This window comes from Scleropages formosus, chromosome 2 (genome assembly GCF_900964775.1).
Source record: "Scleropages formosus chromosome 2, fSclFor1.1, whole genome shotgun sequence".
NCBI lineage: Eukaryota > Metazoa > Chordata > Actinopteri > Osteoglossiformes > Osteoglossidae > Scleropages > Scleropages formosus.
Genome location: NC_041807.1, coordinates 28,016,369 through 28,043,863, shown reverse-complemented (window position 1 = coordinate 28,043,863; position 27,495 = coordinate 28,016,369). Strand labels below are relative to the sequence as shown.

General features: G+C 43.9%; 1 protein-coding gene across 4 annotated transcripts in view; it reads right to left on the bottom strand.

Annotated features, from left to right (window-relative positions):
- sulf2b (sulfatase 2b) overlaps nt 1-27,495 on the bottom strand; it is a 105,491-nt gene that overhangs the window by 26,299 nt on the left and 51,697 nt on the right. The window contains exon 1 of one of the 4 annotated variants that reach the window (XM_018756736.2): nt 1,803-2,010. The exons of the other annotated variants lie outside the window; for them this stretch is intronic. The gene's annotated coding sequence lies outside the window, so the exon portion shown is untranslated. Of the gene's footprint in view, nt 1-1,802; nt 2,011-27,495 lie in introns of those variants that run through there. 4 annotated transcript variants of the gene reach the window in all.

Here is a 27,495-nt window from a genome sequence, read left to right as displayed (position 1 = left end):
CAGCAGCTAATAGCAGCTTTTCCCGCCCAGCCAATTACTTTAAATCCCTGTTTTAAATTGCAAAACGGAGAGTGTCATTTGCTTAACCGTTATTTTTTTCTTTTCTTTTTTTTTTTGTACAACAGCGTTAAGCAGCGAAGCCTTTCCTCGCCTTTCATTTTTACATAATCTACATAAAGCTCGTGCTGAAGCGTTGCGGCGCCCCGCTGAGCGCCTTTAGAAAAGAGCAGCGCGCGAAAACAAAACGGCGCCGCGCGGCTCCCAAACAGCCACGGGACGAGCGGCACGCGGCGGAGGGCGCGCCAACCCTCGCGCTCGCCGGTGCTTCCACTTCCACTTCCGCGTCCGCGTCCGCTGCTGTGTTCGGGTAGTCCTTGTTTTGAAAGCAAATGCTACTAGATTTTTTTTTCGTCTTTCCCCTCTTTTATTTCATTCGGATATTTTGAACTTCACACCTGAAAAATGACTACATTTTCTCTTGTTACTGTTCTGGAATACTCAACGTGTAGTTCATTTAATAGTGACTTTTGGGTCCTCTTAGTCATAGCCTGTCTCAACAAGATCAGAGAGTTTAACTGCCAGTGTCTGGAAGAGGGTTGAAAATGTTTACAAAGCACTTCTACTTAAAAATGACATTCTAGAGCCCGTTAATGCCATCCAAATAAAAAGACATTACTAAATTAATAATTATGTACGAAACTGCTTTTCTGTCAAGTGTTAAAATTTTGCAAAAGCGCCTACTGTACCAACATCTACACAAAAGCCGTAATTTTACTTGTGATACAATATTTAACTCACTACATTGTTTGTAAATTTATTTGACCTGTAGTATTATTGCATAATTTTTAACAAACTAAAATTAAACTAAAAATTTAACTAAATTGAGCTTAAAATTAATTTGCCGTGTTGAATGGATAGCAAGCATATAAACCACAATTAACCTGCTTGCAATATCTGAAATATCCCTTGAAATGGTTATTTTGACACCCCTGAGGTCCAAGAATGTCGAGAAACAAAAAAGAAACGCTTGCGAATACGGGTTAAATTAGGATACTCAGTGAACCAACAACAGCTAAAGTTGGATAGCAACTGTACAAAAAGTAAAGTAAAAAGCAGACATGGGTCATCAGCTTGTCACAGTAGTGCTGCGCCATACTTTCATTACTCTGTAGCTGTATTCATGGAAACTTGAGGAAACATAATAATTACAGACGTAAGCACCTACGGATTTCCATGGCACCGGTACACAGCGAACCTCAGGGGGCTTTCTGCTCTATGACTGCGCAGCGCGAGCTTAAATGGAACACATCTCTCACAGTTGGGGGGCCGCAAGAGGCGGATGGCCCAGAGCCCCCCTCTCCCGCGGGGCTGTGTTACCCCATGGCCAGGGTCCTGGCCCTTGCGCCGCTGCCACGGGCCGTTGAGCTGCCCGCTTGGTGCGCCCGCTCCCCACCACACTCGCCACCTCCATTCTACCCCGCACCCCCAAGCAACACCCACCCTCCGGAATGGCTTTTGTCCCACACACAATGCGTGGCAGCCTCAAGCGCCTGAGCTTCCCCGCACAGAGCGGCGAGCTGCCCGGGGACCGATAAACCTCAGGTCTCCAGTAGTACACGCAGCCCAAGTTCTGCACTGGAAGGAGCAAAGTTTTGCGGCAGGCCTGTAAGAGGCACCTGAAGGGCACCTGACCTCCCCGTACAGCCCTGGCCAGATGCAGCGCATGCTTACTGGCTGCCGCTCCTCGCTTCCCTGGAGCAGAGGAGGCTGCCTGTGGCTCAGAGCCTCCCAGAGGAGCGTACCTCATCGCAGTGGTCCTCGCCTGTGTTCCGTCGCTCGGGCTCAGTACCGGTCAGGGGCATGAAGCTATCCACAATAATGTTGCATTGCAGTGTAATCCCTGACAGCAACGCAGCTGCAACTGTGCCTGTACGCCGCTCTCGCTTGCTGTCTATCTCTTGCAGTCCCGCTCTCTCCTTCTCCCTCTCTCCCTGCCCCTTTTTCTCTCTATCTACGCTCCTCTCTCACTCCCCACTCTCGCTTGCGCTCCCTTGCTCTTTCTCTCTCTCTCTCTCTCTCTCTCTTGCTCTTGCGCTCTCACAGCTGTGTTCGCTCCGCTTTCATTTCTCCTCTTCACTTCCCAGGCATTCAATCCTGCAGGATTGATGTGCTCTAACCTTGGGGTCTTCTGTTTTCAATTTAACAGCCTAATGTCTCCCCGTTCCTCCCAAGCGCAACCCCCCTCCTCGCGTCCCGCCACTCCCCAAAGCTCAGCCGCAAGCCCAACAAGCAAAAATACAAAATCTATTTTCTAAAATGGTTACAAGAAACATGGTAAAGGCACCAAAAGACCCTTCTGTTGTCAAGTCCGACAGAAGCATGTATTGCACTGAGATAATGAGCAACAGTGTGAATCAGTATGACACAGAACATTGCTTTATGATGAGACACAATACACTACAGCAAAACTTGGATCATTCAACAAATGTTCAATTGTACTTTCACTTATAATACATCTAGCATATAACAGTAATCGCTGTCTTTGTGACGCCTGTTCTTTTCAGAGTACTAATGAATTTCATAACTCGATTATTGATTAGTCAGCTGTGCAACTATAGATGAAATAACTCTGCAAGTAATTGCCATCAGCATCACCATAAACTACTAGCAAATATTAACACCACTTATGACTTATAACAAATGACAAATGTTTTAGAAAAGATATTACAAACAAGAGATTAAAACAGTAAACATTGCGCTGACTTTCTATGTCATATTTAACTTAGATACTTACATTTAAAATATGAATTTTGAGGAGTTTCCAATAATTACAAGAACAATAGTCAGAGGAAGAACAAAACTATTGGCTATTACTGGCCAGCAGTATTAGAAATTGTCCAAATTATTAGAAAAATACATTCTGAATGACAACTGTTTATTTTCCTTTTAAAATTTATTTTAAGTAGTAAGAAATCTGATGATACTTACTCAGGGAGTCAAAAATGTTTGAAATTTTAAAGGAATCTACATCTATTTATTTAGTCCCTTCAAATTAATTGTACCTTATTCTCCTCAAAAATGGAAGAAAAAAGTAGGTAACGATGGAGATCTTCATTATAAATCTTCAACAAGTAATTAAGCAAAGTTCAATTTTTTCATACTGACATAGTGTCGCAATAACTTAAAACTAAGAGTAAAGGTTTCATAAGGAACAAACTTCACAGTGGCAAATAACATGAAGGCCTCTAAATCTTAAACACAAGAAATAGAAAACACTGTGCACCTCCAGCTACAAAACAAAAAAGTTAAGAGAAGAATGTCCTCATTTCCTTGGACAAGAGAAGTGAACTCCTTCGAATGAATTTGCCTATCTTTTTAATTAACTTTGTTCATTTGCTGCGCTTATCGTAGCTTGTTACGAGCCGTCTCCTGGAGAGAAAGTGTTCGGCATGTGGTGCTTGGGCCCTTGTGGATAGATAAGGCGGTAACCTGGGCTCCCGCACGCCAGCTAGTGGACCGCAGTACTTAAATGGCCAGTCAATAACCCAAGATGAATCGGTGGTGATGGCTGCGGATAGATTAACATGTAAATTTTTATTAGCAAGCCGAAAGGACGGTGCATGCTGAGATTAATGCATGTATAATTGAGTGTTTAAATGATGGATGGGCCCCAGTTTGCACGGCGCCCAGGATCCATACTGAGAAATGTGGATTTAATGAACCTCTGGTGGTCCGGTGGACGTCTAGAGCAGAAAAGTCATTTGCTTGATTGATAAAGTGCCATTTCCAAATGATCTTCTCTTGGCAATGGGACCCATCTCCTTGAGCCTTTCTAGTCAGTTCTGCCACCTGTATGGAACAGAGGCGGTGTCCCAGTGCAGATTAACATGCAGGGTGAGCATCCCGTGAGCGAAGGGGAAGGCTCCTACTGAAACAGGGTCCAAGGACGAATATGAGCTGCGTTCACATAGCGTGCTTACATGTTCTGGTACAGCAGCAGCAGCGATGTGGAAATCATGACCTCCTCCTACTGGATCCTTTTTTCTCCAACACCACCATGCATTTTCTCAAAACATAATTACATAATGAAAGTCCCTCGTTTCACTGTGTAACAAGCTAGCATGCACCACAGGGATCATAATTACTGTTAGTGGTTAGGTGGATAGGGGGCTTGTTTGTCCATTTTGTGGGGCACATCCTTTATTATTTTGCGTTGCAGTGTCGTCTGTCATTTGTTTCAAATTTAAAGTCACAGTTCTTCAATTTCTGCTCTTGATCAAAATCGCTGGAGGAAGGAGAGCTTTTGAATCCTTAAGCATTCTCTCAAACGCACACATTAAACATCAAGTGTTTAAGAAGCAAAGAAAATTGCAGGCATTGTAAGTATCCTAGTTAAGGGTGACCGCTAAGCAAATAAGTCATGCTGTATTGGGCCTGGAGGGATTAAGAGGGAGTGTGATCCCTGCTGTAATGAATTCTAATAGCACATATCTTACACTAAGCTCCCACATCTCCAGCAAATACACTGTATACATTGCTTAATAGATACACTCTCTCCTAGTGGGAAATGTGTTCATGGTTATCTTTCTGTAACAAATCAGTTCCCAGGCAGAAAGATTATGTATGTAGGAATTACTAGACTGAAAAAATAATTTCTCAGCCACGAATAAGCAAATCTGTTTCAGCAGAGCCCAAGCCAATACAACCTCACAAACGCAAGATCTGTGCTTTTGACATATATTTTTTTTTGTCCTTTGTATTTCCTATGCAGAACGCCACTGGAAAATTTCAGCAGTTTCTGATCAAATTATTCTGACTTAATAGATACATCTAGCCCTGGCATTTCAATGCTGAACATTTGGTACTGCCCAAAAATAGCAATTAGAAATATAATCACTAGACATTCTGACCTTTGCACGACAAGAAGAATTCTTTGTCTGTGGAGAAAGATAAAATACCTTTTAACATTTTCCCCCCATACTTTAAAGTAAAATTTTATAGAAGAACCACACTGTTTCTTTCAGATGTGCTTATCTTCACAAAGCATTGTTTTTGCATTTGAAATACAAAACTAACAGCAGTGTGGTGAAAAAGTTGTCTCTGTTTTCTTCATTGTTCTCATGGTTCTGTTTATCTGTTGCCAAATACCTTCGCCTGACATGTTACTGCACTTATGATTTGTTTGAAATTCCTCCTTTGCTGTTTGTGCCTCTTTTGTTGGTGAGAAAGCAATGAACTTTTTGTGACTCTACAGAAAGCAAAGGAAAAGTGCTTTTTAAAATAGATTTTAACCAGTTGTTTGCATGTTGAAGGGGGTGTGGTGGCGCAGTGGGTTGGACCGGGTCTCTCCGGTGGGTCTGGAGTTCGAGTCCCGCTTAGGGTGCCTTGCGACGGACTGGCGTCCTGTCCTGGGTGTGTCCCCTCCCCCTCTGGCCTTATGCCGTGTTGCCAGGTAGGCTCCGGTTCACTGCAACCCCGTATGGGACAAGCGGTTCAGAAAGTGTGTGTGTGTGTGTGTGTGTGTGTTTGCATGTCTCTGCATTGGGAATTGATCCCATGATAACTAATAACTGCAACCATTTATGCCAGAGTATGATCACAGTGGTGATTAACTAGGAAAGCAACCAGAATTCTGCCCAAACTGTAAGGAATAACACCTTTCCCTTTAGGGAAAGAAAAGAATGACAGTGGGACAAAAACACATGATGTCCAACTGTTCAACCTGAGTGCGGTCATGGGAAACTGCAGCCTAACTTGGCAGCACAAGGCTGGAGGGGACACACCCAGGATAGGATGCCACTCCATTGTAAGGCACCCCAAGCAGGATTTGAACCACAGAGCAGGACCCAGCCAAACCTGCTGTGCCAACACACCACCAGGGACAGAAACTTAGAAACAAACCGTTTAAACAACGATCTCAGTGGCTGTTTCAGTGCAACAAGGTATTGAAATGGAGAAGTAATTTTGGTCTCTGAGTCCTATGAAAGACGAGCAGAGTCTAGCCTGTCACAAGTGCATCATATGGAACAAACCGCAAAGGACAACTATTGCCATAGTCACAGTACTCTTCACAAAAAGCTGGAGAGAGAGAAAATGGGAAAGGAGAGGAAAAAGCAAGAGAGTTCGCCACTTTATTGTTGTCCTGTGTTTGTTCCACAAAGCCAACAAACACAATGTGACAATGCTGCAGCAGGCGCGGTCTCCCGCGGTCCACTGTGGGGCCTGGTTGGGACGCACTGTGGCCCTTGTGGCCTGGCAGTGTCCCATCCTGTCCTGGGTTACACCATTCAGATCTGGCACCAGAAGAAAGGTATAGAAGCTGCCAAGTTGTAGATCAGGGTACAAGTAAGAAGGGTGCGAGATTTCACACAGCCATGAATGGGGCATAGAGGTGTTGGTCAGTATGGACTGGTATTTAAACCCTGTTATTATCAGGTTGGTGACATCATATGACTTTGCATCGCATCATTGTAAAGTATAACCAAACTGAACAATAAAAAAACCTTTTTGTCCCAGTTTCTTAATTTGAAAGCCTCTTAGTAATTTTAGAAGGTTTATTATAGCATATTTCAGTTAAATATGAGTTAAATATTAATATTAAAAAAGTGACCTAAAGGGTAGATAGCAGTTTTACACTAAAGTCTGAAAGACGTGATTTAGCAGTTGGGCTACAGCGTAGCAAAGAATTCATATGAGTATTTTCTTGGGGAAATTTTGTTATGGGCAGAATGAGAAATCATCCAAGGGCACAATTAAAAATTACACAAACTCCTTCGCAAACATTTGTCCACATACCATCGGGAACCTGCGCTTTAATTTTCTGTTTCTAAAGAGCCCTTTTTGAACCTTGCGAATATTGTCTAATTTGAATGCACAGAATATTAAGGGAAAAAACGGAAAAAAAAAAAAAAAACGCCTGAGAGAAAACATGGCTCCTTTTTATGTGTTGAAGAGCAGAGTACCCTCCATGCATTCCTTATTTTTTAATCCGACCTCTAATTCAGAATGCGTATAAAATATGCAAGAGCCCACAAGCGAAACACTGCCTTCTTGACAAAGCTCCAGGTCTGAGGCTTGCCAGATACTTTCAATGCTGCCATAAGCCCAAAGTGCAGTTTAGGGAAGAAAGGAGTTGAAGACTCAAATTTAATAAGAGGCCATACAACGACGTTGACACGCACAACATGTGACAAGGGCACTGTATTTTTTCGGCCTCCGGATTTTCATTTGCGTGTTTTCACATTTCTATGGCCATCAACAGCTCTGGGGGCCTTGCAGAAAGATGTACCACTTTGGCTCCATTTCTTTTACAGTTCTACTGGGAATATGTAAACTCACTTGGGGTCCTTTCAATTTACCAACAGAAAAGGGCCATTCAAATTCAAATGGAACCAAGACAAGCTTCTTTGCCAAACAATTCTGTTACTCGGGTGTGTGTGCGTGTGTGTGCGCGCGCATACTACTGGTGGAGTACAGTTCCCGGTTTTGTTTTTGTCATTGTGGCAGTCCGTACAGAAATGTGCTCCCCCCCAAGGTTGACCCCATCTCCTGCTCCGCGGCCACATGTCGCACCCATTACTGAGCGTAACGCACATGGCCTAGGCTTATGACAACTGATTCCACACTTGTATTATACCACAGTGTGATCCCCTTGAACGGAGCCACAGTCAGAGAAGGGATGACGGTCACCTCATGAAAATTTCTGCACGCTTATCTTTCTGTGCAGTAGGTGGTGTAGTGGCAAAGGTCATAACCCATAACAAAAAAGATACAGATTCATATCCTACCTCAGTGACAACTATCGGACCACAGAAAATCTAAACCTCAACTCCTTCATTAAACACCCAGCTGTATAAACAGATAAATTCAGTTGTGAGTCATGTATGTCAGTTTGAATAAAGACACCTGGAAAGTAAATAATGTAATGGAGTATGTGTGTTGTGATGGCAGGGAACTCAGCCAAGGAATGTACTGCATCAGTACTCTAGCAGTGACTGAAGAATCCGCTTCGCCACTTCCGCTAAATTAATGATATTGATTTAGGGAGTCGATAATTACCAAGCGGTTCAACGCTAATAATTTTTGCAGGCTGCTGAACTCTCTGTGGGCACCTTTATACTGACAGTTTTAATTGATGTTTTGGTTACTGTGACTAGTGACTTCACGTAGTAGCTCACTAAAAGTAAAATGTAACATTACAACCATCATTACCAGTTCAAGTACTCTTTTGTTTTTTAGTATTTTATGCAGATTCGTTTAGTTATTCTATATTGTCTCCAACTGGACAGTTTTACTTTTTATGTCTTAAAGATAAAAGAAATAATTTTTTCTGAAGTTCAGCTACTTTCTGTTGCAGTTCAGTAAAAATTATGGAGTGTAACACTCCCCTACTCATCCAACCCAAAAAAAAGAAATATTTACTTCAAACTGAATAAAACCATACGTTGTACATGGTTTTCAGCACACTTGCTATGATATCACAAAGTCTAAATAGACAACGCATTATATAAAATAGAAATACTGTATCTTCATGCATAATAACACGAATAACAACCTAGCATATTTGAACAGAAATACGTTTAACAAGTGCCAGTTTCCTCCAGATTATACAAATCAATTTTCAGAATCTTTGAACTATGATACAGGACTGCTAAACTTGAGGACAAACTGCCAATCCCTAGGGATGAAATTAAGTTTCTACCTGGAAAAATTGATCTTGGCTTTGTTAGTATGGGTCATATTGCTGAAAAATGCATGACCTGAACAGACAAAAATGACTGAGACCTGACTGAGGCTGTTCATACGTTGAATTTTTATTGTTTACTCATCATGTGCAGCCAATGCAAACAGTACGGTAATATAGTAATAAAGTCAAATGGTTCATGTTGGAAGCATGTTGCTCTCACCTTGTTCAGCTTTTCTTTATTGTTTCACTTTTTTCACAGTAATTCTGTGCCTTTTCTTACCTTACCATCAGTGCCTTTTAGGCATACTGTACTAGCTCAGTAAATGTAAAAAAAAAATAAAAGAAGCAGCGTGGTGATAGAAAGTCAAATCAAACATGACACTTTTCTCCAAAGCAACTTACAACATTAAGATCACAGTTATTACACACTTAGAATCATTCACACAGCAGGGTAATTTATTTCTGGCATAATTTAGGGTAAGTACCTTGCTCAAGGGTACTACAGCTGGAGATGGGGAAATCAAACCTGGAACCTTTAGGTTGAAAGGCAGTGGCTCTAACCACTACACTACCAGCTATCCCCACACATCCCACACATCCCACCCTTAAAAATTGTGACAGATTGGTTATGAATCCTGATAGAACATATGAAAATCTCTCATTATATATTTTTTTTACATATGGTTGAGATTATTAGTATTGGACGTGAGTCAGTCTTATGTATATCCCTGAAAGTTCATAATATAAAAGGTTGACTGTTAATGTAGGTACAATATAGAAATCTCCTTGATCAGGTGAGTACAGTAACAATGACAGTCACCAGTAAACAGAGCTTATTCGTTGGTTTAGAGTTGGCTGTGCAGTACACCAAGAGTATACAGTCAGGACCTGCAGGAATGGTAATGAAGCAGGGAATATTTCCACAACAGCCTTATCTAATACATTCATTCATTAGAATGCAAGGTTGGCGCAGAAGCACTGAATTGTTGTTCTGAGTCATTACTGGCATCCCACAATGCACTATTTCATTCCTATTGCGAAAGGCGTCTTCAAGGACAAAGTGTCTGGCTACAGGGCATGTGTCTTCGCCAGGTGCTCCGAGGTGCATAAAAAACAAAGTTAGCCGTCTCCCACGGCCTTCGATCGGATAAGCTATCAATCCCATGGGACACGTTTGCTCTGAACAGAGGCCATACCGCGATGCCATAGTAAGTGACATTTTGTTAATGTTTTCATTTTTTCATCCTCTCCCTTCAGGGGTGCCAGGAGTTGAGCCTGAAATTAATGTCTAATCCGCTGTGCAATCATGCGATGCCAAGCCCCGGACGCATCCAGCAAGCGCACTGCGCCTCGCTGCTGCAGGCTTACAGTGATCTATGGTTCGAAGCGCTGGAGTAAGTCAATCAGCTTTATTGCAGTACAAGTTAGAATGTGTACCAGAGCAACCAGCAGTACAGGATTCAATAATCAGGCCCAGATGAAGCAGTGACAAAAGCAGCAACATCCACAGGATTATTTTACCACAAATAGTTTCGGTGTGTCTTAGTTTCAGTGTGATGTATTTGTTTTCACTGATGTACGTGTTTAATTTTAGGCTATATAAACTGCTAATAACTTATTACTTCATAAGAATGTATTGCAAAACTTAAATATATATGTATATGTATATATGCACACACAATGTGCTGTAGCAATTGTGCAATCTGTATTATTATAGTTGAATATGGTTATGACTGTGTTCCACAGAAACCATTTCACTCCTTCACGGAGGAATCATGACACTATTAAGAGTGACCAGGTCATATCATTAGCATTTTCATTTCTCCCTTATGGGTTATGTGTTGCTGTGTATAGTTAGATGGAGCTCACTGCACGCACTTTTAATTCAGCACACGTGGTTATGAACTTATATAAGGGACACACAGCACACAGAGCAGTTAACCACGATAAATGTTACCATGGTTATGTACTCTATGTGTACGTTCGTATACACTCCTACATCAGTTCTGAGTGAGGGCACTTGAATAAATTATAGTTAATATACAATACCAAGTAATGACAACAGACAGTTTAAACTGCATTATTAAAACACCCTGAATATGAATGTCATTCTATATATGCGGAAGCACATCTCCTTATTGAATACCTGTCAACCGCTGCCGTACACTTTAAAGGAGCACTTTGTGTATACAGAACCATATTATAATTCATTTTCGTATACATGACCATACTCTTTAACATACACAACTTCACCGCCTATGAATAACTTTCCATTACCTTTACTTTCCATCAGAATTCTGCGGACCCTGAAATACTGTGTTATTATTTGTCTTAGAACTTTAGTGAATCTTCCACATTTTGTATTGGCAAGAAAATTTAGTACCTACAACACATCAGCACTCTCTGTGATGACCCAAGAGTCACATTCACTCATCCAAAACAAAACCCGGAGAGGTTGAGGGGTCTGAACCTCATATTAAGGGTGAATGGAGTGAAAACAGGCTGCGGGAACTCGGGTCAAATGAATTGCCTGGCCAGTGAGAAAGACAACACGACCTCCAACCAATCCAGATGTGGACCCTGCAAAGTTTTATGTTCTCTCATGTAAAAAAGAGGTGGAAAGGATTCAGCCTACTCCACCCTATTTCACTGATTTTTTTTTTTTTTTTTTTTTAAAAAAGACACTGCTGGAAAGTGGAAAAAGAACGTTCAAGCATGGCCCTCGTGTCACTGATCGACTCAAAAGAGCCAGCGCAGTGTGTTCGTCATGGCGCTCAGGTTCATAACAACAATTCAACATGGCGGGCCTCGTTACAGCCCCATATTGCCGATGGTGAGAGCCAACAAAGCATAATCAAAAACATCACAGTAGGGAGGAAACGGAAGATGAAAATAATTCACCAGAAATTACTAAGTCAATGTCATACAGACGAGTGCATCAAAAGCAGCGGTGTGCAGCACCTGTGGCGTTCGCTCCGTAAGCAACCTGATAATTAAGGCGATGCGAGGTGTGCGGTAGGTTTGCTTGCAGGAAGGAGAGAAACAGGAGGAAGGGCGGGATCAGGACAGACCCCAAGGAGTATGGAAACAGAGATGGAGAGAGAGGTAGAAAGGAATTGGAGAACAGAATGAAAGAGGAAAGGAAAACTCATACTGTGGATGGGAAGAGAAAGAAGGAGGAAGATGGGGATTGAGAAGCCATGGCATGGATATAAACTCCATAGGCTGTGGGGGGGTAGGGAAAGGTGCCTGTGTGGTTCCGGTATGGAAAGGCAGCAAAACATCAGGATTGTGACAGTGGCTCTCTTCTTAGGCACAGGAACAGATGAGGACTTCCCCAGGGACGGACCACACACATGCTGACAGCTTTCTCCGCTGGCCCCCCGAATGAGCTCTGCTCTCTGTCCATTAGGCTCACAGCCCCACTGAGGTACAGACCCTGGAGGACCATTTCTCACCATGCAGCACACTGCAGCAATGGGAAATTGAGGTACATCAAATGAGTGTAGGTAGGTCCACATCTGGAGAAAACAATATTAGGAAAAGATGCTTCCTGTCTATGGGTGAGAAGGAGTTTTGCACTGGTGCAAGGAAATTGGTGTCAAACCACTTGGGGAGAATCTTAGATGGCTGCTGTGTGACAGAGTGCAGCATGAAATGTGTGAGAGAATGGCTGAATGAGATTTGGGACATGTTAGAGATGTGAAAGAGTGATAGATGTGAGAAAGCCAGAGATGTGACGGAGTGATTCGTGAGAGTAAGACACGTGACAGCCGAGACAGAGTGAGACAAAAAGAGACAGCGCATGTGACTGTGTGAGATGTGAGGGAGTGTCACCAGTCTTAACTCCCAGTAGCACTCCATCCTTATGTCATATGACCTGGAGGGTATGAATTCAGGGATCAGCATAGCTTGGGAGCACACTGAAGGTCTGACACATCTTAAGAACAAAGCAGTTATGGTAAAAAATAAACAGGGAATATCTCTCTTTAGATTAAAACATACATGCTTTATACATGAGACGTACATCACCTGTATGTGTGCTGTCTGTATCTATCATTTCTATATATGGTGGCTTAAATCCCACTTTGTGGGACCTGCTTCACCACGGGCTGTAATTAAAAGCTGCTGTTGGAGCCCTGTTTTCATTAATAGCAAGACCTGCATAAGCAGGAAATGGAACTGGGACTCTCACCCCTGTTTTGGTTCTTGCGTGTCTGGCTCTACAATTACCACAGAGGAAATAGAACAAGGAAGAGAGGTAATGAGAGACAGAATCTCAATTCCTTTCAGTCGCCGATGAATTTTAGGACCCTGCCAGTTCTGGTTGTATTGTGAACCTCAACAGTATGATATTAGGCATTATTATTCAACAGCAGGTTCGAGTGCCAGGTGGAGCCCTGCTTGCACAGACTACTGGTGAATACTTCTACGTGTGTTTACGGGAACGAAAGGGGACAGCAGCCCAGCTGTAGGCCATCACACCACCCACAACCGGAAAATGCTGGCACCAGTATGACCTGCCTTATCTTTCCAACTCAGTGTGCATCTGCCTGCATATTATTGCTTAAATACTTCAGATAAGAATAGAGAAGATGAACAGCTACAGGCATGGGGGGATTAAGAGTTGGACAGTCTGGTTCAAATAAAATAGAAGAATCTATAGAAAGCTGCTTTCAATGTCTGGAGTTTAAAAAAAAATTGTAAAAAGAAACAATACATAACTTTCCACAAGACAAACGGTATGGCATATGATTAAAAATACGTAAGCAAAACCATGAAAATGACCCCGAGGGCACCGTTTAAAAATGGGAAGAAGAATAAACAGAACAAACTCTCGCCTCGAATTTCCCGTCACCATGACACCCACAGCTGGGCTTTAATCATCTCTCCTGGCACAGAGAGACCTTAGTAAACCTTGCTATCATGGCCTGGCTTGTGTGGCCGCTTCTAATGGGCAGGTGCTTCAGCTGGATCGGCTGGTTAGCTGGCAGTGTAGGTAATGTCCCCGGGGGATGGGATTGTGATTGGGGGGGATGGCTGCAAAAACAGCTCAGGGTGTTGATGCTGTAGGGAGATGGAGCTGTTGGGGTTGGTGGAAATACAGAGCTTAGACTCTATTTGCTCATCACTCCCACGGATGCCTCCTGCCTCGATTCCATCCCGGCACGAGTGAAAGCATTAATGATGCCTCGCCTGCCATCTTTTGCTTCTAACTGTAAGACTCCTACCTCTTCTTAAGTCTCCCTGAACAACTCCACCCAACAAACATCACTTCATGTCACCAATGACACAGAGTGAAAGGACACAATGTATGCAGAGGTGTGATATAGCTGCTGGTTAGTTTCATGCTAAGTAAAGCTGAAAAGCACACACACTAATTTTTTAATAAAGCGACTCTTCTGTAAGAACAGTATCTCCATTTATTGACCATTCTTTGACCATTTCTGCATTTGGATGAAAATTTTAGATCTACAGAGGAAGAGACGCAATGGATCCTACTGCAGTCCAAGAATGAAGGACACGGCTTAAGAGCTGTATTTTAAAGAACTGGTTTTCCTTGCATCAACATTGCACACAAATCTTCTGTTTGTCGTCCTCTACAAGCCTGCGGTAGCATGAAAGACAAATGACAAGCTGCCAGGTCCATGACTAATCTTGTAGCGATGACCAAGATGTGTGATGAGCACCAAGGACAGTAACTTCCTCTTGGCCCTGCTGTGCTAAGATGTTATGTACACGTTGTGCTCTTGAAAAGAAATAAGCAAGCAGGTGTTGTGCTGTGTGTGTATTGTCCTGAAGGGTCGAGGGGGAGGTGTGGAGGGTGGTGAGGGCGGTGAGGAGGGTAAACACAGCCAAGCGGGGACAAACACGTCTCCGCAGAGACAACAGATGGGCTTATCACCAGGGGATACAATTAGCCTCTTGATTCTGTTATATAGGATCAAAAAGGTGGTTCAGCTCTCCCTTGCTTTCCCTTTTTTCCTCTCTTTCATACAAACACACACTGAAACACACACACCAAACAAAACAAAGTTTGGATGCGCAAGCAGTGCAGTACAAAAAGACATCTGCCTCTACTTTGTCTCAGTGTCACTGGACAAAATGAGCAGGAATAGAATAAAACAACTCCAACCAACAACAATAACAACAGCAACTACAGAGTAAATCTGTTGGCACTGGAAGCTTCTTTAGCAAGAAGGCCCCCCTCGGCATGGGCGAAAGGCTGAGCCTCTGTAACGGTACCGAACCGCCAGGGTTGTTTCGCTCCACACTCCGTTTCTTTCCTTCTTTCGCTGGTATCCACTGGCAACCAAACCAAAGGGAAAGCTGTGTGGTTTGCACGATACTGCGGGCCCCTGACACAGAGAAGAGAAGCTGGAACTGGGGGTAGTGACCCAGTGGTCAGGCCACTTTACCTCCCTCTGGCTGGGCCACGGCAGGGTCCTCAGCTTGCTGAAAAAGCTACAAGACCCCCCACTAGCTGCAAGATGTTTCAGTTTGGCTCTCATGACTTGGTGGAAAAAAAATAATGTCTGAGATGAAAGAGCAGTGATTTTAGCAGCTGTGAGAGACTCTGAGCTTTACAGCTCACCAGGGTGAAGGCCATGGAATTACTCTCTAATGGCTGGAATGACATCATTAAACCAAGATATGCCACTAATAACGGGTTTATTGGCCTTGCTGTTGGAGGGTTCGCCTTGGCACTGCATTTGAGGTATGTGTTCTGTCCCCAGCTGAGCTACACATAAAAGCTTATAGTCTTTATCCACTGAAGTTGTTAATTCAGTTTTATACTTTTATTTCTAGTGAAGCAATTCATATTCAATTCATTGGTCAAGGGTACATTAGCAAGCTTTGCCTGCTATCTCGACCTCAACTTATAGATCATAAGTCCAAGCTCTGTATCACTAGGCTACCTGGCATGGACTATCTGAGTAGTACCCTGGCCTTTTTGTTTGGTAGTGTCTCAGGAAGTATCTCAGCATAATTCTACTGCACTGGTCTGACATTACCATGTTAAGCTGCTTCACACTACATAATGCTTCTGACTCTAAGGGCAGCACTGGTCAGAGATCAGCTTTATTTCAAAACAGAATACTTCACAATTATACACCTTCCACCTCATGAGCCAAGGGTGAATGATCAGCAAGTACTTAGAGCAGGCGTGGTCGGTTCTGTTCCTTGAAGGCCTGAGTTGGCTGGATTTCTTTAAATCTCAGTTCTCAGTATTGTGACCAAAGTTTCTATAAGGAACTTGTGCTACTTCAGATGCAAATCAACCACAAACTGAAATGTAACATCTGCAAGCCTTGGGGGACAGAGCCATCCAATCCCGAATCAGAATTGCTCTCTCCCCGATTTGATGCTTGGATGGTGAGCTTTGGTGGACAAAACACGGCCAAGGAAGTGCTGCCTACTACTCCTCGTCTTCTTCTTGCTTCTTGAGGTGGGCATATGATACACTGCTCTTGGATATTTCACTGCAGACTTGTGAAGGAACTGGCCTGCACCAGTCGCTCTTCTCCCATCCCTGTGCTGTCAAACATGATTATTTTGAGCGCCCACAGCATCTTGCGGCAGTCCATCAATACCAAGCTGTCCTCAGTAGGGAGAGACAAGCAGAGAGAAGCTCTTTTCAACAACCTGCCGAGAACTGATCCTTCACACCGCAGCCAAGTGTCAAAGGCCATTGACGAACCCAACACGACAGGTTCCACTCACTTCAGAGCCTTATTAAACATTCATTTCAGTTGCGTATAAAGCTGCCCTCTGTCTATTACTATTTTTCCAAGCTGTTTTCATCTTCTTCTTCAAAAGAATGAGCATATGATGAAACCTACAGGTAAACACTGACACACATACTAGCAGGCAAAAGTAAGAGTACATAATTTAACAAATTAATGTTTTGACTTCATAGAATAACAATGTAAATATATAGATTAAAAACTCAATTTATTATATTACATAATAATTAGAACCTTGCCAAAGCTGATTTCAAGGTTTTAAATGGTAAAATACAACTTCTAATTGACAACTTTTAAGATATATTTACTGTATGTTTAGAAGCAAAATATTCTAAAAGAATGCAACTCCGTGACTTACATATTAAGATATGTAACACAATACAGAACTACCTTTTCGTAGGTTCAACAGACATCTGTATGTCAATAGTGCAAGAACACTGAAAGAACACTGCTCTAAAAAACCCATTTCAGCGTTTACCTTAACAAAACCTCAGAAGTCCTAAAAAGACAAACTGGAAAAAAGAAGAAAAAAATGTCAGCCACCCAATTAAAGTCACACCTTCACCAAATAAAAATCTTTAGGTTTTATTCTCTATTTACTTTCCATCCAGTTTTTTCAATTTTTCATGTGTCTGCATCTGTCTGATCTCCTTATAATGGAAAGCAAATGATTAAACTACCTTTTCTACAGCAACTTTTTGTCAAATGAGATCGCTGAATTTAAAAATTTTTACTTCTATTCATTTTTTTTTTTAACCTTCCCATCAAGTTAGATTAGAGGAATGGTGGTCAACAACACCACTACTATTCAGTTTTGTGACATGTTTTTTCCAGAAGAATCCAGGTTGGCTGCAACATTTGGAAGTGAGATTTCAGTACCAGATGCCGTTTCTGATTTCAACCCTCATAATTTTACCTGGGTTTGGGACCATTACTGACTAATCAGTGGTTGTTACTATGGGTAATTTAGCATCACCAATTCACCAGGAACATGAATCTTTGGACTGTGGCAGCAAACTAGAGCACCTGGAGGAAACCCATGCAAACACAGGAAGAACATGCAAGCTCCAAACAAACTGAACGGGGGAGTGAACCCACATTTTCCCACATCTCCTAGGTGCTTTGAGGCAGCAGCCCTACTCACTGTGGCACTGTGCTGCCCTGTGGTCAACAACAGTACATGGCTGTACATTATTACTACGGGCAACATTTTTTCTCGCTCAAAAAACAGTTTGAAATCAGCTGGTCGAATTCATGAAATATAGAATGCTTCTGAAATCATATATTTTCTGTTTCTGTTTACTGTCAACTTCAGGTGTTTTTTAGGCTAGCTCCGTCAGTTTGCTCTCCACGTGAAACTAAACACAAGTCAGAAGCAAAGGATGTGTAATACATTACAATGAGACTTGAGAGGCGATGAGGTGGATGCTGCTGCAGATGAGCCTTCTTGGAGTCTTGTAATAGCACCCCTGGACGTTAGATACTAGGCAGGAAATGACTGGCTGAAAACACTCCCACTCGGCAGGAAGCAGGAGGTGATTAACGCTTGCCAGTCTGTAGGGATGCTCTCCCTTTGGTCCTCTACCGGCGAACAGTAATGGCGTCACTGTGGTTGCTGTTCCTCACTCTCAGGAAGGTTGTGTTTGGTCGGTTTGACAGGCCTGCCTTTCCTTAGTCCTTGAAAGATTGATGAATCCATTGTTAATGTTACCGTGCAATAAATCGGGGAGCTGAGCCCAAAGCTCCTCATGTTGCTTCGTTATTCATCATGTTTAATCATTCATTTAGCCTGTTGCGCTCCTCTTAGGGGCCTTCAAGGGTGTTTCTGAGGCATAACGTGCTCAGGACAGCCCCTGAGGAAGCCCTGCAGTGGGGATCATGGGTAGTTAACCACCCCGAGGCTCCTGCCGACATGAAGCGGACCTCAAATTTTGGAAATGTCAGTGGCGTAAGGGGGAATGTTAAGATGAATGGAGAGAAAAGGTCAGCCCTGAGAGCCACGTCTTTAGAAATAGTGCGTCTGACAGGAAGAGCACTCCTCCACGCAGCCGGCAAGAGGGGATATTACAACTGTCTGTTCGGGTTAGCAAGGGAGGGCAAAAACGCCACTTCTGTAGGAGTTCTCCAAACAACACCCCTCCTTATGGGTGACTGAAGCAGAACTTGACCCCCACTGCTGGAGGAGCAAGTAGGATGGAGGCAGAGCTATGGTGAATTATGTACAATGTTAATTTACTGGCTTTTCATTTTTGCTTCTTTCCCAAAAGTGGTATCAGGTAAACTGCAAACTTCCTGAAGGCAGAGGCAGTTGTAGAACCTTTTTTGAAACTAACCGCTCTTGTTCACTATATTAACACATAAAAAACAATTAAACGCAGAGTGTACTCAGAGAGCTAATAATAATTTCAAATAAATTCATATTTTAACAATCTTTCATTCTCTTGTAACTGCAGAGGAATTAATTATGCAATCGTTTATAACCATGCAAGGCTGGCGCCATTGCCAGTAGCTCAGTGTACATCATTAGCTAAATTAAACGCATTCAAAGCTCATTTCACTGCTTCACGGGGCAAGATATCTCAGCAAAACCACACAGCTTTTGTTTCACTAAAGTGGGCCTTCACTACTGAGATCTTCCTTAAAATTAATAATACAGCTATAGCAGTATGATGGATGTGTACTTTGCCAAAACATTTTCTGTGTTTCAATATTTGGCCACCTTGGTGTCTTGGCACCTATTACTGGACCGCTTCTAATGTATGGAGGCCGAATCCTCTCACACAGCTCCTTTACATCAACAGGTATCAAGGGGAGGGCTGGACCAAGGACCTCAAGGGAAGGATAGAGACAGGCTGCAATGCTTACGTGTGAGATCCCTTGTTTCCAGAGGTAATTAGCACTAAAGAAGGTTTATATAATGTCTGGCTGGATTAATTTCTTTAGGGATGAACAATTTGTGTCGCTTTCGCTCTTCCGTCAAACAGTAGGGGAAATGCATTTTATGAAAGGGTAGGTAATATCATTTCTTGATTTCTCTTGCTCTTCTTCTTTCACATACACGCTCCCACACGTGTGGTGATTAGCGCCGATCCCTGTCTGTGCTCTCTGTAATAGTGTTACACAGCAGCGGATCCAGAGACCCCAAGCCCCTGTCCTGTCCTGGCCTTTGTACAGGAGCAAACAGTGCCCGTTAAACCACTGCTGCCCAGTGAGACCCCTGGCTAATTGCCCATGCTGTAACAACATCAGGCTGCAAATGCCATCTCCAACAGATTCCCTCCTTATTCTCTGGCACTAGAGTATTGATATTGTATCCTGTTTCAGATAGCTAGCAGGCTTTTAATGACTGTGCCAATTAATAATGCATTGCTGGACCTCCTCTGGCTAATTCTAATTGCTATAATTTGTTTCTCCCAGCAGAGCTGAGGCTTTATATGTAATCTATACTGGTCACTGTGAATTAGCCAATCTCACAGAAAGATACATGTATGCTGTTCACAATGCAGCCACAGCCCTCTTTAGACCCATGCTCATAGTGCACCATGCAGTTAAACCCCTGACCAGAGGGAAAACTTTCTCAGGGCAAACTGAACTCAGTGAGATCAGCAGCATGAAGACTGTCAGGGTTGTTATCCCAAAGGAGACAGCGCTGGAGTTTTTTGCTAGTGGCTGAGCCACCTGGGTGTTCGAGGAGCCAGATCCACCTCCTCTCTATGGCAGAGAAAGGGAAAAAGTGGGGAGGGGTGGCACTGTACTGGATGCGCATAGGGAACGTGTCACCATGCCAAGTTATGCTGCCGAGATGGACCTCAACCCTCCCTCAAGACCTCAGGATCTCAGCATGATGTCAAGAACCACACCCCCAACCTTATACTGAGTTGTGCTCCCCAGTCAGACCAGTTCCACATCACACAACCCTATATCCATTTCTGCATCCAATTATGGTTTACCCCCAGCAATCTCTATGCCACATCCAGCTCTTTTCATATGTATCTCTGCATTACATTGGAATGTAAGGTACATCATAGTCTAAATTACATTATGGCCAACCCACATCTGTTTCTGCTGCACATCACCTCTCAGCCAACATCAAGTCTCGATTGACCTCAAATGACACTCTAAACCACAACCAATGTCACCCTCTTATCATGCCATACCGACATCTCTACCTCACATTCTGCTTTACCGCACATTAAGCACTATTCCATGTTACAATCTACACCTACATCATACCATTCTCCTACACATATCCTAACAGAATCAAGAGTACAGTGTTTTGTGCAACTGCTGCACATGATGTAGAAAGTGTAGTACACTTTCGCAGGTGAATAATGGATGTGGAAATAACTTATTCACAATGTCGTCCTCTCTGAGGAGACAGTGCCGTCTCATCCTCACAGCTCCTTGTCCTTAAAGCAGCAGATGTTGCCAGAGAAAAGGGGATCAATCCAAAGAATAGGGCACGGCATGCTTGGTAGCCTGAGCAGAAAGAGGCCCTTTAGTAAAGTCCTTTGGAAAATATGTCAATTAACTACATTAGCTGCCCACCAAACACTGAGTCAGCAACGTGCCTGTACATAAACTCCAGCATTAGCGGCTAGAGGTGGCATAATGGATATAGCCATCGCATTCCAATTAAAAGACCTAGGTTCAAAACACTATCATACCCTTGAGCAAGGTACTTACCTTGAATTGCTCTATTAAAAATTACACAGCTGTATTAATCAGTAAATAATTATCACTTTGGAGGAAATAAGTAACTTTGGGCAAAACATCAGCTAATGAATAAATAATAGTGGCTGAAGTTTACAATCAACTATGACTGCATGTACTGTCCCTGGAAAATCTATGAACATTTATTAGACACTTTTCTTCAAGGTAACTTACAATACTAGATACACTACCTCCAGTTAATCACTCATCTACACACCAGAGCCCGCGCGCGCACACGCACGCACGCACGCACGCACGCACGCACGCACGCACGCACGCACGCACACACACACACGCACACACTATGGGCAATTTAGAGTGACCAGTTTACCTGAGACATGTCTTTGAATGGTGGGAGGAATCCAGAGCATGCAATGCAAAGGAAACCCAGTTGAACCTATGGAGAACATGCAAACTCCAAAAAGATTGGTTTGAGCTTGAACCCATGCCTTTTCACACTGTCCTAGCACTGTGAGACAACACCTCAACTTGGCCACCCCACAGACAGCAGTTTCCATGGCCTCTGGTCCTGATACCGTATATCTAGCATCCCAGTATTGCCAGAGGCTCAGTTAGCAGAGCAGCAGGCTTCCAAGGCCAAGCTGAATAAAAAGACCTTAAAGCAGAGTGTTTTTGAACTAGGAGATGACTTCCTTAGAAATTCTTGATAAATAAATAGTGTATGGTCTTGACTATAGTCAGAGCAGAGCTGGTCAGGAAATGATACTATAGCCCAAGTAAGGTCCACAGGAATTAGCAGGGAAGCTCAACCCTATCTTACCCCCGAAGTTCTTGTGCATCCTTCAGGCATCTGGTGACAGGCCCCTGACTACTCCCTGGCGGTCCTTTGTCCCATCGGCCCCCGGCACGTCCCCTCAATAAATTCTGTGACGCCTCCCATTACTGGGGCGCTTCCTTGGAGCAATCCCAACCATTGCACTCCTCATAAATCCAAGGCCTCTGACACTCAGGCTGCTCGTCAAGGCCACATCGTGCCTCCTCCCCAGCAAGACCTGTCGACGGGATCATTTTTCTGCTCCCCCCACCCACGCATGCAACCTCCCCATCCCCTTACGCTGCTGATAAAGCAGAGCTATGACTCCAGGATGAATCACTGTGCTGTAAGGCTTCGCTTCGGAGGGTGTAAAAGATGCTAAATCATTGATATTTCAGGACACATTGGGGAGTTTATAAATGAGAGCTGCTGTTAGACCAAGCCATGGAAAAATGATCTATTTTCCTGCATCAACATCTAAAATGCTATCCTCAACACAAGTGTCCTGCAACATAATGATACCTAGTGCCCGCCATTGGTCAAAAAGGCAATTCTTCCTTTTCGGTTGTTGTGCTTTTAAAAAAAAGAAGGTGCTTAAGAACATGTTTGCTCTGGATGAGTGAGTGGTTTGGTTAAGTGGGCTCACCACTTTCCCCTAAAAAATTCTCCCACTGCAGTTAGTGGTTTTAAAGGCAAACTTTCTCTCTTGGCCATGGCAGCTGCAGCCAGATTCCTCCTGTAGCTCCATCTTAGCAGAGCTAGTGCACCATGCCACAGGGTGTGTAATCCAGACTGCATGGACAGGGAGAGCTGCGACCCAAAGTGGTGTCCTGGAAACCCTGGCCTGGGTTGAAAGGGCTGGGAAGTAGTTCATAACCACAGCCCATTAGAGAGAATATGAAACAGTTATTGGTTGAAGTGTCTGGCTTTATTAACTTCTCCTCATGGCTGGCCTTTGGAAGTCAAAGCTCCCAGTTAATAGTGCTTATAAATTTGGATCCAAGGGGACGAGCAGTTTTACTAGTCCCCCTCCTCCACCTGCTGTGTCAGTCAGCTGCACAAAGGCAGGTTTACTGTCTACCAGCGGCAGGCCGATGGGTAATAAACTGAGCACAGCTCTGGAGTAGCAGTTTACAGACGATACTGAAAACAAGCTTTTCAACAAGGTGTGAATAAACCAAAAAGTCCAATAAACCCTGACCTCCACCAAGCAGACCATGTCACTCACTGAATAAGAACCATCTTTGCATCTAATTTATCTTCTACAATGTATTTTCAATGCAACGAGTTCTTTTGTGCCACGTTGGCTTTCTAAGTTGAGCCTGCCAAGTGAATGTATCAAATTAAAAACAAGGAATTTTGTTGTACTGACTTTAATTTTACAGAGGAATAGTGTAATCCTTTAGAGGCATGGGACGGCGGAAACCAAACAGAAAAGAAATTGTCCGGCGGATTGCTGAGTCAGCAGTTCACCAGAGCCGAGAGCGTAACGGTATGAGCAGTGGGGAAGAATGGAAGAGAGAAATGGAGGCAGAAAGAAAGAGCGAGGCAGAGAGCGTGTAAGTTTGTCCATCCAGAGTTCTGAGCCGAATGCCGACGCTTTGTTCGGCACCAGAGAGGCATGTCCTAAATGACAGCTCTGTGTCCCCAAGGAAAAGATGAAGATGGACGTCACAAACCTGCAGGTCAATCCTGTTTCTGCCCTTGCAGGCTCATTACAGAGGAGAACAAGCTGAACACGTCTGTGCTCCAGGGTTAGGGCAGGTGGAGGCAGTTGCGGGCAGTTGCGGGCAGCGGGGCGACGTCTCTCCTTGTGCGCAGACTTTGTTGTGACCCCTGATGCTGGGACCCCTGACCTGACTACTCTATTTTGCATGACTTGTCACTGGCACCCCCCCAAGTCACTTACAAGGCCTAACAAATTTGTGCGGCGCTAACCTTCCTGGACCCTTTTCCTGAGTGCCTTCCTAATTACCAGGTTAATAAAATATGCCAGATTTATGTGTCTTGCTGAGAGATGGAGGGAGAGGGTGAAAAGGAGAGAGCAGACTGCAGAAGACTGGACTGTAAAGGGCATTTCTTTCGCAATGTAACAGGTCGAATTTAATACTCGCTTGCTTTGAGCACTTGATTGTTAAACACAAGAAGTTGAAGGCATCGGCACTGTGTCTGTGGGAGCGACCACGCTGAGAGCATCAGGCAGAGGAGGGATGACAACGTTCCTCAGAGTGCGATGGGTATGAGGTGGGGGAGATGTAGGCAACAGAGAGACCAGTAGCTTTCCACTGGTAGGTGTTTGGTGTTTTAATTATCTCTTGCCGTGTGTGACAGACAAGATAAAAGCTTCTGCTAGGTAAATTACGGTACATGTCCATGTCTGGAAGGTGCAGCTGCTCCAGCCATTCCCACCAGCAATATTTCTCACATCTTTTCCATGGTGGTGAAAGCCCAACAGATATGATGGATGTGGTTCTGTTTGTGCCCATAGCTACTGCCCACTGTGAGTCCTGTCCCTGAGGGCTTCATCCCACCGGGGTGTCGGCTTGTTCGCCCGGGGGTGTGGCCTCACAGCGGGGGTGCCATGGGAGTGGAAAGAAAGCGCTTCGGTGAGACCTGGTTTGTGGGGGTGGTGCGGATTTGCGGCAGGGGTGGGGGTGCAGCGTATCAGTTGCCACTCCATCCGGATCCCTGCATCTCCAGTGCCAAACGCCCACTGCCCCCCCCTTCCTCCCAAACCTACCTCCAGAGCAGCAAGAAAGACAGCGACGCCCGCGCCCTGCTGCGAGGCACAAATCACACATCAGGCACAACAAAGAGCGCCAAGGCATCCCAGCATCCTCGTCTGGGCTATTTCGGGCAGAGGGATGAGGCACCAGAAGGAATCACGCAGAACACACTGTTCCACTGTCCACGCTTAGGCACTTATAATGATACACACCCGTATCTCATTTGAATATAAACACCATACCATCCTACACCCCACATAAGGCACAACTTTACTCTCGGTGGAAAGATCCAGTTTCTTTCTCATTGGTTTTTTGTTTTCAGAATTTTACTTTTATTCAGTGTGAGAACTGAGTCTTGTTCTAAGAATGATAAGAATGAGGATGTATGTGATGGGAAAAATGTGTATTCGCAATGATTTTGGAGATAGATGATGCAGACTTTCAGGATACACACATCCGCTCCTGCAGCGTCAGCACCTGTCTGAGGCTGACCTCATCACTCTGCTGGAGACACAACTGCCTAGTCCCAAAATTACAACTTTGCATCTGTCCTCATGTCTTTTGACAAAGCTGTAATGAGTCTGTAACAGGTGACGCACGATACATGGTGAAGAAAGAGTTGGTTGAACGTTTGAAGATGCACCCAGTGCCCAGTGCGTGCAGATCATGCAAGCCTGGAGTTTTCCCCCAGCACTGAGTTCACACTGAGGACGGTGTGTGTTACACGTGTGGAACAGCAGCCTCGCAAACAGTGTGAGAGCTCTTCCCGGAGCCTGGAGATGTTTGTGTTTGCCGAAACCTAAATGTGTGTGTACGTATACTTGTTGAAGAGAGGGAGGGAGCGAGAAGCAGCGGGAGATGGGAGCTTTGAGTTTTTAGCCTGGAGAAAACCAGCGCAAACAAAATGACATGAGGTGAGCTTGGCAGACTATGCTGACGGCAGGTCCTCGAGACACGTGCCACTGTGGTGCAGGGGTGCTCAGGCATGCAAAGGCCATCATGTCTTCAAGGGCCTCCACCGTTCCACAATACAAATGAGTAAACAAGACGAAATAAATCATCATAAAGCTGACGTGTGCTTAAATTGCCAAGTGAACATTGCAGGATTCATTTATTCACACTGACTACAGTGCAACTCACAGCACTGCAGAAAATGTGTTTAAGAGTATACAGGAAAAGAGGCCCAAGGCCAGCCAGTTTCTTAATGGTATCAAGCAGGGAGTTAAGAGAAGAACTTTCTCTATGACAAAGGCCCTGTGGAAATTCTGATGTAGTTTGCGCTGCAAAACAACACCATGGAAGTTAACATGGGTCGAAGATCCGTTCTTTCCGCTCCCTGAAATAAATACTGCTGTCAGGCGTCAGGTAGTGAAGCGGTACCTGAGAATACTGCTTGTGCTACAGGACTGTTCCTTTACAATTATACTATGTTCTGGCTCATGGTTAGCAGATAGACAATGGGAAGAGGTGGGGGGAAGGAGTGAAAATGAAAGTGACAGAGAAAATGAGAGGATGAGAATGGGTGGGCAGGAGAAGTGGATGGGAGAGTGAGCAATATAGGTGGGGGGGGTGGGGGGTGGAGGGGAGAGAGAGATGGATGGGGGAGCTGGGAAAGTGAAGATGGCACTGGGACTCTGATGCTCCAGAAATGCAGACAAAGCAGTAATAGAGAGAGTGAAGGAAAGCCTCTCATGTAGAGCAAAACGCACCCCCCACTTACTGAATAAAAAACAAAGAAAGGAGTGTCACAGTCATTGCTCATGCATGACTGTAACCTTTCAAATTAAGCCCACATTAGCTCCCTGTCAAAGCTAACTGACCAGCCCGGTGAGCACTGCGTATGAAACCCCGCCGCAGCTTTCCAGGGCCTATACTCAACGTGAGCCTGCACATGACGCTGGCCGTACGACCCCCACCCCTGGACCTCTGAACCAACCCCCGTCCAGTCCTTATCAGCTTACACAGCCACTTTGCACCGTTCAGTAATACTGGGGTGGGTAAATCCGCAAAAGCGTTAGCATTAGAATGACTTGTCGCAGAGATAATTTAACTGTGGACAATCTGTGGCCCCCCTCTGCCCAGGCCCCCGTGATGCAGTGAGAATTTGCTCACTTTAAGCAACAGCGAGAGCAGCCAGAGCGCTGAGTATAGTACCACTTATATGCACTTACATACCACTTACAAATTTAATTACTGTTTCTAAAATCAGTGTATCAAGTATTTATGATATCGCAGGGTAAATTAATATAGCAAAGTAATATTTTGCATACTTCATACTATACATGATAGACATTACACATCTGTATAATTTCTGATACTTTTTCATTAACTAAAATGATACCTTTATCCACCTTTAGCTTTGCTATGATTAAGAAAAAATTAGTATGTTAAGCAATCAACAGAACAGTTGTGATGGTTGTTGCTCTGTATTCCGGTCATAACGGACATCCATGGCCTCTTCTGAATTAATCTCAGACTCTGTATCATTTCTGACAATCCGCTGACAACTAGATTGATGACATCTATGAGGAAATGAGGTTGTTTGCCTTTTGAAGAATTAAAAACCCTCACGTTCCGATACTTTACATCGACGCCTCTCGATTTCGAAGCGGTAATGAAAAAAATGATAGACCGGGAATTTGAGGAAATGAAACATGACCACACTATTCAACCTATCGTAATGTGATTACTGAAAGAAAAAAAATCGGTCATTTTATCTTGCTAAATACTTCGTCATGCAAACCAAAGTAAAATCTAGAGATTAATTAAAATAATGAACTCGAGAAAAATCCTTTAAAACAAATCAGTTAAAATTTCTGAGTGAAAGAGAGTGGCGAAGGTCAAATC